At 34.6% G+C, this 11,678-nt stretch overlaps 1 protein-coding gene across 1 annotated transcript in view; it reads left to right on the top strand.

Annotated features, from left to right (window-relative positions):
* The first annotated feature begins 968 nt into the window (after positions 1-968).
* The window catches only part of EcR (ecdysone receptor), a 185,297-nt gene continuing 174,587 nt past the window's right edge, over positions 969-11,678 (top strand). Inside the window, exons 1-2 of the mRNA XM_013325070.1 lie at positions 969-1,241; positions 9,881-10,088. The gene's annotated coding sequence lies outside the window, so the exon portion shown is untranslated. The remainder of the gene's footprint in view (positions 1,242-9,880; positions 10,089-11,678) is intronic.

Genomic DNA, 11,678 nt, shown 5'->3' with positions numbered 1-11,678 from the left:
TAAAATAATTTTAAACTTATTAATTATATTATAAGAAAAAAAGGAAATAAATAACAAAACTCCTCCTTAATATTATTTAAATTGTTTGTTAATATACTAAAGTAGGAATTTAACAAAGACGTTAAATTTGCCAAAATTCTAGCAAATTAATTCACTATTATGATTCCAGTCACGTTCCTCCTACAATATCAGTTGACACCTCGGCGTATGAATATTCAGATACTGAGTCATTGACTTACAAAGATCGCGTGATCCTTCAAACACTTCCCTTTCAATTCCTAAATAATTCTATTATCATTAAGTTTCACTAAATTGTTAAATATAATTGTTACTTAGCACGAAGTAAGCATTGTGTTTATTATAAACTCTTATATAAACTCCTAGGGGTACGATACTGAATTTTAGTATATTGTTGAATTTGTATCCTCGAGTACCGATCCCATTGTGGTTGTAAATAGAGGTAAAATAAGCAAGCAAATGTCTGCACATTTTAATTTAATTTGTCACGACAACGAACAGTAATCGTAAATTCTTTTCAAAGAGAAAATGTTGCAGAGTAAGCGGCTTGAAAATAATTGACTTAGAGATGCTAAAGGGAATGCTAAATCCACCTGAATCGCACAAAGGTATTACTTAATTGCAATCCTTAAGCTGGAAACGACGTTAGGATAAAGCAAATGTAGTTACTTTATTTGGACATAACATTTTAAGACGTCGTTTTCTATGTCTTTATGGTCAGAGTGGTGACGTCATGGATGCGTTTTCTTTTGCACGAGTCGAGTATATCTAAACAGGTTTTATCTAATATCCGATAGTGTGAGTTCAAGGTTGTGCTGAAAGCTCGGCGTCGCATCCCGACGCGGCGCGGCGCGGCCTGCGCTTTTATCAATACCCGCGCACCGCAGCGCCGCCACACGGACGACGCCAGTAACTCCCCGGCGAGCATTGCGCACGCTCCGTATTCCCCGACTTTGCCGCATTTCTATCGCCTAATTCCAACAACCCCAAATCAATCCCATCAAAATATTGCAATATTTCAACTATCTCGACCTGATGCATCCGCCTCCTTCATCGCCCGCAGTACATCCCCGCTATCTAACCTAACGAACGGATTACGTCAATACGCGTCGACTCTCGTGTGCACTAATCGTTCGGACTGTCAATGTTTACGTTTTTGCCCGAAAACATTTTCCACCTGAAAAAGTGTAATATCGACCTCAACATCACGGAGTATTTGAAGGGTGAGTATTTTAAAAGTAATATTGTAGATTGTAATGTTATAAGAGTTTTTTTAATCTTTTTTTTTGGTATTTTTATCCATATGGGACATGTCAATCCCATTGTGCCTTTCCCTTTTATTTAGTAAACAAGCTGGCATAATGGTATCGCCACGATTGAAGCCGAGTCTGGCAGAATTGGTATAAGAGTTATATAGGCGCATCGAATGTTACTTTCGCTAGACACCGCGCTCAGGAATGAGGTTACTCTCTAAATAAACTGCGATTTTTACCGCGCAGTTTCAGCTTCACGGCTTGGTAACAAACATGAGTTCTTCATTTCACGTATCTAAATATTATAAGTCAAATGAAACGTGTATTGTAAACTCGAAAATGAGACGCACGTTACTATAAGTTCGTATTCCAATAGTAAACATGGCGTTCGATTTGCGTGCACTTAGTACGTCAGTGTGTCCTTTGTGCCTCAATAAAAATGCGTAATTCTTTTGTATACACCCTGCATTCAACATCGTGAGAATGTGTGCCAAGTTCAGGGTCAGTGCAACCATTATGTCCCACCGGTGTGTGCACAGTACATTATTTCCTATGTGCAAACAACCTGGCCTGCTCTATAGAACCGGTCTTATGTTAAATGAACCGCGAACAACTACCGATATAACAAGCGTTTCGCTATTCACCGAATTGTAATTGCGATTTGAAAAGATCGGTCTAGTTGTTAAAAGAGGTCTAGTTTTATTTTTATTATTTTTTTGCTATCGACCGGCTGCAATGTATGTGAAAGTGGTTTTAAATTGTCGCCTAGGTTGACGTGAAAAAAACTTATTAACTGTTCGACATCATTGTATGACCAATTCCTTTTATTATTAAATAAATTTTAAATTTATATTAATGTTTTCCTACTTGTATAACAAGGACGGGTGATTTAAAAAAATAAATGGCTGGCTGGAAATTCTTTTCATTAGCCGATCGGGCGTATTTGGCAGTGAAAATACTTTGTCTAAAATGTATTTTATTATAAAAAAAAAATAGCGCGATTTCTTAAAACTTATGACATTATAAAACCTTGTTTATTGTGTCTCAACTTCAACTTGCGCTCGTAATCCTATATGAAGATATATCTACTAAAAAGAAATTCGTATTACCAATAAAACTTACAGCTAACATAAACAGCGCTTTAAAGCGCAGCAATTAAATGCAACTACACTGCTAATAAACATGAGTTTCGCGCGTTGGGAATAATTTCCCCTTTGTTTTGTTTCAAACAGCTATAACTATTTCTAGCTTTGTATTGTGCAGCGCTTACAGTGCCTTTGCTACAAACTACTGCAGCCATTGTCACGTTTCGTCCTTGTAATTTTAAAGTTTTTTTTTATATATTTCTACATTGTTTTTTTAAAGTATCATTTTCTAAGTGGGGAGTAAAAACAGTACGTGGTTCACTGTTTTGGCTTTCATAGCTTTAACATAGATTATGTAGTAAATTTATGCTGGACTAGGCAGGTAATAGTAAGTATTCTAGTACTAACTTTTGCCGCGACTCAGACGGCAGGGAATTATAAAAAGGGTTTTAAGTAGCCTATGTGTTCTCGTAACTATGTTCTACATCTTTGCACAATTTTATCAAGATCCGTTACTTGATCGAATGTCCGTTGAGTCATTCTGGAACAAATTTGAACGAATTATATTGAATATATCAATTATTGGATTTAGATCGAACACATTATTTTTTTAATTTATTCCACACAAAAAATTGATTCGACATTTTGTGCAACTAATAAAAGACGTACCGAGCAATATAGCTAAGCTTAAGAGTACAATTTGTGAAGTGTTATAAAAAAAATTGAAATTTTAGGCTTAAAAGAACAGTGTAGTAAAGTTTTCGGTATCATAAGAAATTAAATTTTTTGGTAAATTTAAATAAATGCGAAAACTTAAACTAAACGAGTGTTCAAGTCAATTTAAAGTGGTTACCACTCGATCGAGCTCGCAAAGCTGTCATCGCCTTAAATAGTCTTGCAACGTACTCCTTCATTTCTCACAATGTCTTAAAATAGACTAAAACTGTTGCTAGTACCTCAATACTCTCGTCCGGTTAGCTAGGTCAACGTCATTTCATTGAGAAATGGCGATTGGTAATGATTAATGATTGTACTGTCCTCGTGGACCATTTCGACCTGCTTTTAGACATTGTGACAAGGAAATAATCATACGTTATGATTGGTAGAAGCCAAAGCTTTGTGAGCAGCGATGACGTAGCGACAGACACTATTCTATATCTCTTTTTATTGGTTACAAATCTAGAAGGAAAAGGACTGATCAAAATGAATGTGCTAAAAAGAAACCTGTTCATGGAGCATGGTATGACACAACTTTATTATGATTTGAAGAGAGAAAGGACAGAAAAAGTTTCAATACGCTTTGCAAAACTTTTTTAATCTCCATTATTACAATTTTCAATTCGGTAATTGATAAAAGACCTTTTCAACATACACCCAGAAAGTTCGAAATAAACTACGGCTTCACCATTGTTCTATATCAAACGATTTGCGAACAATCGTTGGGTAGCTTGCTTCGCACTTCGACAATGGAAACAAATACAAAGTGATTTCTAACAGCCGAAAATAAGACGCACGTTTAGTAACAAGTATTACTATGGCTTACGTCCTTGTAAATGAGAAAAGAATAAATGTTTATGATCTTACGAAATGTACATTAATATTATACACACATAGTCTGTGTTAGTTTCAAATGGTGTCAATGGTGACACTGGGAACACATCATTGAAGCTTTGAATGTGGGAGTATGGCTTAAAATTATACTTATATTTTTGTTTGTCGTCATCGCTTCCATATGTCCCAACCGAAGGGCTTAAAGTCTACAAGTTAGGGGGACATAGTCAAACACGCTGGCTTAGTCCGGGTTGGTTGACTTCACACATGTCTTTGAATTTCTTGTCAGTTTACCTTCACTGTAGGAACGTCGGATAAATTTTATTGACCTTATAGATTCGGTCAGGTCCGGTAGAGCGCTTAACAACTGCGCCCTGTAAAGATTTTGTTGCATAAATGATTTAGCAAGTTTTAAAATTAAATAGATGTAATCTTACCTTACTAATATTATAAATACAAATGTTTGGATGGATGGATGGACGTTTGTTTGAAGGTATTTCCAGAACTTCAGTATTTTGGGCATAGATGTAGAGCAAAATCGGGAAGAACACCTAGGCTACTAATTCAGTTTTTTATAATACGAGCGACTAGTTATCTAATATTTTAACTACTATCTAATAGAAATTATTCACATATTAATTTAAAACTGAAAGCTTAAAAAGTTTAATTATTGGAATTACAAAAAGGTTTGTATTACATTTTATAAAATTACTTTAGAAGCGTCCATCACCTTAGGGTGAAAGCAGCTATTGTCAACAATTCGGCAATTTCGCAGGGAAGTTAGTATAAATAGAAGCAACGCTGACGGTAGACTATTCGATCACAATGCGAAGCCCTTTACAATGCTCGGAATTACCAATAACTTTGATTGAAATTCCTATTAGCTTTCGATGTACACGCAATCGAACCGTTCCATGGAGTATTGTGTGTTAACTTGTTTTCAGATTTATTAAATAATTTAGCGATTTATTGTCGGAGTTGTTCGGAGTTACTTCATCATCATCAGCTCACTATACGTCCCCACCGAGGGGCTCGGAGCCCTAAGTTAAGGGTGATTAAGCCATAGTCAACCACGCTGGCCCAGTGCGGGTTGGTTGACTTCACACATATCTTTGAATTACTTCTCAGATATGTGCAGGTTGCATCACGATGTTATCCTTCACCGTAAGAACGTCGGATAAATGTACATATGTAAATCGGAAATCGAAAAACACATTGGTACATGGCGGGATTTGAACCCAGGACCTGCAGATTGCAAGTCAAGTGCTTGACCACTGAGCCACCGACGCTCGGAGTTACTTCACTTTTTTAATATACGACACGTTGTTATTGACCAGTTTGTGTTATATGGTCTATTAGTATGATTGCACAGTCTTAAAATAATGTTAATCTTACAAATAATTTGAAGTCACATCGAAGAAGTTTCGCTTCTTAGTAGTTTGCTTTATCGTTGTGAAAAATTTCTGGGAAACAATGTCCAAAAATAAAACATGAATTCCTATATCCACATTAGTAATTAAACATATGTTACTAATATTATACATGCTAATGGATGGATGGGTGATGTGAAATTTGGCATAGATGTAGAACAAAAGACTACTAATTAAGTTTTTTGTATCCCATGCGGACGAAGACACAGGCTACAGCTAGTTTTACTTATAAATTGAATTCTCCGACGCTCGACTGATCCGTAATATTAAATCTAGGCATAAATCTATTCATCCCAGTGACAAACATGCTTCAATATAGCGACCGTCATCAATCTCTAGTGAATAAAATAATTGCTTTTCGTCGCTAGCCTGTTACACCACGTACAAGGTCAAGTGGCCAAAGAAATATTGACCACCGTTTTATTTACGATGTTGCCAATATCCGCAAAAAATAATTTGTCAATAAAATTACAAATTGACTTTAAATAGAACTTGTTATGTGATTAAAATTTTAATTTATATAATAAATAAGTCGATTTTTTTCTTGAGGAGATGACATACAGAGGTTAGTTAACATAAATTTTTATTTTACACCTTCAAAAAATTGACAACGTCTAAAAAAATGATCTAACGCATTAAAACGAGGTTGATATATAAAAAAAAAACATTAACAATCATTATTGACCTAAATGTCTTAAACATATGCTGGATGTAGTCGTGAAGAAACACTTTACATGTTTCAACAAATTAAAGCATCGTAATGTAAAATATCAATGTTACAGAGACGTTTTATTTTTCGATTTGTTAGAACATTTGCCTAGGGTTGTCGATGTCAAATAAAGCTTTATATAGCAACTAATTTTATTTTATGTGGTAGACAAACACTGCTTTTTTTAAGCGACAGACAAGATGGTAATGATTTTCGCGCGTATGTAAGTTTTATGTATGTGGGATTGTATGTAGATAAACTCCATCGTGAAAGCCTATTGCCTAAACGTCTGAATCGATTTTAATGAGTAAGGTAACATTCGTCATTCGACATTCGTCTTCTTACTAAAATTATCTGAAATAGTACATCGGCCTAAAGCATACAGCGGACGAACGAAATAAAGCTCTAAATAATTAAAAACCGACTTAGCATATCTTGCCTTAACTTCTTTTACGTTGCGTTACATTTTTTCAAGTATAATATATAATCAACTCTAAATAATAATAAAAAAAACTAAAACAGTTTAAAAAGTTTTGACAACCCTAAATTAAGATAGAGTCGTCGACCCCGCCGCTAATTTATTCCTTTCAAATCCAACACCATATGAGACAATATAAATATCGAAACAAAAAGTTTCGAGGAAAAAAGACATTTGTGTGGTCGTCCTCTAACTCGGTCTCAAGGTTAAATGTTGTATGTTATTGATACTACCAAAAACAATGCGGCTCCGTCGCTTGACCAGCTAACGCCTGGCGACCGAAACGATGTGATTTCTCTCTGTAATTGTATATTTGACTTATATTTGTCCGGTTGGATAAAAAAAACAATTTGTTACACGTTCTGACCTTGCGATGTTATTCAATGTACAAAATATTATCGTCTTATTCGAGGAATGTTTTTGTAAGATGTAATTAATTTAATAGGTCATAGTTAGGGTTAAAAAAAAGACTATGACTGATATACGTAAACCGACGTATGACGACACTTTCTAAATAATCCTAGTTTTCAGGTTGCCAATTAGATTTTGGTCATAATGTAAAAACCATAACTGGCACACCAAAATGCTCTACTTTTTTCCATGGTAATAACTTTAGCTCGTCATAAGGGAACGGTTTCCTTATCAATCATATCGTACGAAATTAATAACTGATGAGAAAATTCTTTTTAATTATTCTTACTGAAGGAAAAGAAAGAGCAAATTGGCTAAAACTTTTAATAAATACATTAAGGAAGTCCAAATTTTAACAAAACAATATTTTTACAATCTCTTATCGAGTTAAAAAAAATATAAAATAATTTCCCCGTAAAAAGGTATCAAGGCATGTCAGAGTAGGTTTTTGTCCAGTAATTCGGGGACCTCGTTCACGTCTTAATTCGATACGACATCGGCTCGCGATTGGCGATGAATTCGCGTTTCGGAGCTACGCTCCGCACAAAACATCCGACCTATTTAAAAATGGATTTATTGACTGCTGTAAAAACTGTAATGATTTACAGAGGCCGTTCCTCGCTCGCTTTCGCTGCGGCGCCGGCACAGAAAACTTAATAAGGTCACCAGGTCGATAAGCAGTCATTTTCTGCTAAATATATTTATTCCTGCTTTCAACCCGAAGTTTAATACATATTCAAAAAGTATACAATGACATTTTCTTCTGTATATATTTAGCCACTATCTTAATTATGTAAGTTTAAAAAGTTAACTTGATTTTTGAATTAAGCTAAATACATTATCTTGCTTAATATATCTTACTCATATTATAAATGCGAATGTTTGGATAGATGGATGGATGTTTGATGGATAAAGATATCACCAGATCGGCTGAACGGATCTCGATGAAATTTGGCATACATACAGAACATAGTCTGGAAGAACACATAGGCTACTAATTATATATTTTTTAATTCCGCGCGGACGGAGTCGTGGCTGACAGCTAGTATACAAATAAAATTGCAAATTTGTAGCGTACGGTAGAGTTGAAATTAAAAGTAAAGGTTAGGAAAACCAAACTAAATTCATCTACAGATCATCTTTTGCATTTCTGGACGAATTAATATGGAAACAACAAAAAGACTTGGAATATTGAATTCAATGTTATAGTCGTAAAAAATTAAAAAAAAAACGAGTAAATTAAAATTAGCGAAGAATGTGAAGGCGGCAGAGTACTGGCGACAATGAATACGTAAAATGTTTGCTAAACATTTAACGACAAGGCCAGGGCTAGCTAGCACTTACCATATAATTTATTTTTAATCCTCTAAAGGTAATAAATTCCTTTAGATATTCACCCAATATTCAATGTATTAATTCTAGAAAAGCACGTTAAGTAGCATCGCAAAAACAATAAGAATTGGTCTTAATTGAGCAGGATTGTGTATTAGTTACAGCACGCATTCTGGTTGTTTCAGGACGCTATTTTGCACTGGGCTTGCATGGTTGATGAATGCCTAAATGCTCCTAATTTAGAGAAGACTCAAGCCCCTCGGCGTAGTGTAAGAGCTGACGACAACGTCAACTTCTTAAATATATCAATTTAATATCAATAATAAGTTAATTTGTGATTTCACACTTGATACAGCCCTATAAAAATGTGGTAGCGCACATCAGTCATCGGCCTCGGCTTCCGGCTGCGTTCCATAGTTCAATGCCTCGCCAGATTTACGTCTCGAGCACGACCTTCAGAACGTTCGCCGCATAGCCGCCGACAATCAACATTGCAACATACATATTGCTGCTTTTGTTCAACTAATATTAGATATCGGTAATAGAACAGCTCCATTGAATATTCGTTAAGCTTTACAATCGTGTTTGCACAATAAATCTAATCTGAGTGTTGTATTGCGTGATTCTAAGCGCTCGTACGTGATTTAGATGTTCTAATTTTTTTTCTAAGACTCTGTAATAAAGTTTTAAAGGCCTGTTGTTTTATGAACTTGTTTAATTTAATAAGACCAAATACGATAAAAAGTTGCTGTTAAAGAAAAAGTTCCAAAATTGTGTAATCAAATGAGTTACTTTCAGGGCATTTTAAACCTTACACGATTATGCGTTTCATAATGTTAGTAAAAAATCATCGCTACAAATATACTTGAAGAAAATGAGCAAGTATCAAGATTATTAAGAGTCATTCTCCGCCGACGTTTCGGCATCCGCACAAGCGGAGTCCAAATTTTCAATTTGCGTAGCCATCATCTTATTTACTCAGACGTGAATAAATTATTTTTTTATTGCACCGCTGCAGCAGCCGCTGTCGATCATTGGTTTGACATTCAAACAGTCTAGCTAACTCATTGCAACGACTGCATATATATACTATACGAATTTATACTTTATCACGAACGAAATACGGTTTACATTCATTTGTATGATCTTGGAAAAGATTGCGTCCAGTGCGGGCGCATTCGGTTTATTATGTCGTATATTTCTTACCCAAGGGCAGGAGTACAAATAGTTCATTTTTATTTGTACGACGGTTCTTCGAAACTGGTGCAGTTGATATATGAGTACGCGCGGCGGTCAAAACTATTGTTTTTAATTTGCATTCTCGCATACGATACGAGCATCAAGACTTATTCACTGCAGTACTTTACATATAAAACGCATTTCTATTAGGGCAAGTATGATAGTAAAATTAATACCCCAGAGATGCCTTGATCTTCGCATGGCTGTACAAAAAATTAGAAATAGAATTGTGTCTTGGATATGGATATATTAAAAGAACATTTTTTTCGCCAACATAGGGCAAAAAAAAAATATCTAGAGAAACGCGAGCCCAAGACGTAGTTGTCAAGGTATTCAATTGTTCCTATTTTTTAAATTAATTTATTTTGTTTCAGGTTTAAGAAAGGCTGTCGAAGTGTACGCGCGAGTGAATCTTTACGATTATAATATAAGCAATATAACTGCTAATATGTAATAAGTTTAACTTTACTGCCAAATGCAATAAATAGGTTAATTATATTTGAGAACGAGGTCCAGTTTTGTGTGAAAAGTGGAGGACATAGCGGCAAAGAGAAATGCCGGGTTTACCCCGGTAACTGATAGGTAAGTTATTTTTAAAAGCCTTATTAACTTTAACTTAAGTAAACTCTACAATTTCAAGAAAGAACTTAAAATTATATACGACAAATTTACATAATTTTAACATTGAAATGGATATAACAGCTACTTAATTTTAATAATAATAAAAATATTTTTTCTCTACAATTTAAATCACTAGTCACTACGCAATGACTTCAACTTTTTTACGTAATATATTTTGTTTGCCTACTTTTAATTAAAAAAAAATAACGTCAAACTTTTATAACAAAATATTACGTAAGTACATATCGGAGAACGAACCGATTGCGGCATCACTTGAGTTTCAATTAAGCGTAAAATAAACTTTACTACGAGGTCTATAAACTTCTTCCTGTGATATTACAGTTAATTTAACAACAGTAAACTTTATTAGCTATTTATTTTTGATAGTTAATTTATTTCATAAGAGGAGACTAAAATAAAAGAAAATTAACCCCCACTATAAGCAGTCTAATCATATTACTAAAGCACTTAGTCCACAGGGTGATGTTAATTTTAAAAACCTGGCGATTTTAGTCGCGTCTAACGCAATACAATATCGTAGATATGTACACTGGCACGCGATGTGTAGTTCTATCTGTCATCGTCATAGCCAGACGCTTGCATCCAAAGGGCCTGCCACAAATACATGCGACATACGTTTTCTTCGACGACATACGTCCTAGTTTGTATTTTGTTCATAATTTTACGAATACATTTTCGTAAACTCTTGGCAATATTGTCGCGAAAAAGTCGCATAATCCAAAGAACCATCCGCACCATGTATTATGTATAAATCATCGCGATTTTATTCGTATAAATTAATTGAATTAGTCAATTTAATTTTCATCAATGTATTTATCTTATCGTAAATTAACAGAAATGTTGGATCAGTCTATAGATACGTGTAGGCAGGTGTATGCATATCGATGCACGATCAGCTGCATCTTTAGCGACTACAAACAGCGGTCTGAGTATGACGAATATTTACATACAGTCAAAGAATTAAATATCTCTGTAAAGTATAAGGCAGAGACACACTTCAGACCTTATAGCAAAAAAAGTCTGAAATGACAGTACTTTAAAATGAGTAGGAAATGAAAGACCTTGACCGTTGTGCAGTTAGTGTGTAACTGCCCTTAGGTATATTCTAGAGAGCGGACCTCTTGTAAGACATAAAGCTACGTCAGGGCGCGTAGGTCGACACCTCGCTTTGGCTCTGATTAATTAGCTAGCTCTCGTACCCGTTATCTTTGCTCATTATCAAGCAGCTCCGGGCACGATTTTCTACATTTATTAGACTTAAAATACTATTTGCTATATAAATTTTAGATGCTAATGTTAAAATGAGATACTTTTTCTGGTAAAATTAATTTAACTTCTAGACTAATAGATGGCGTTGATAACAATTAATATATTAACCTTACTTTTATTATACATGTTTACTTATATTAAACTAAAATGGTTGTCGACTTAAAAGAAATAGTTTTATAAGATGCGATAATTTAACATTTCCTTGTTTGATTAGTGTAGATACTATATTAGTAGAACTTTGTGTACTAAACTTCTTATTCA

This window comes from Papilio xuthus, unplaced genomic scaffold, assembly GCF_000836235.2.
Source record: "Papilio xuthus unplaced genomic scaffold, Pxut_1.1 DF824888.1, whole genome shotgun sequence".
NCBI classification, from domain to species: Eukaryota; Metazoa; Arthropoda; class Insecta; order Lepidoptera; family Papilionidae; genus Papilio; species Papilio xuthus.
The sequence above is the reverse complement of the archived record's forward strand: the minus strand, read 5'-3'. Positions and strand labels throughout refer to the sequence as shown.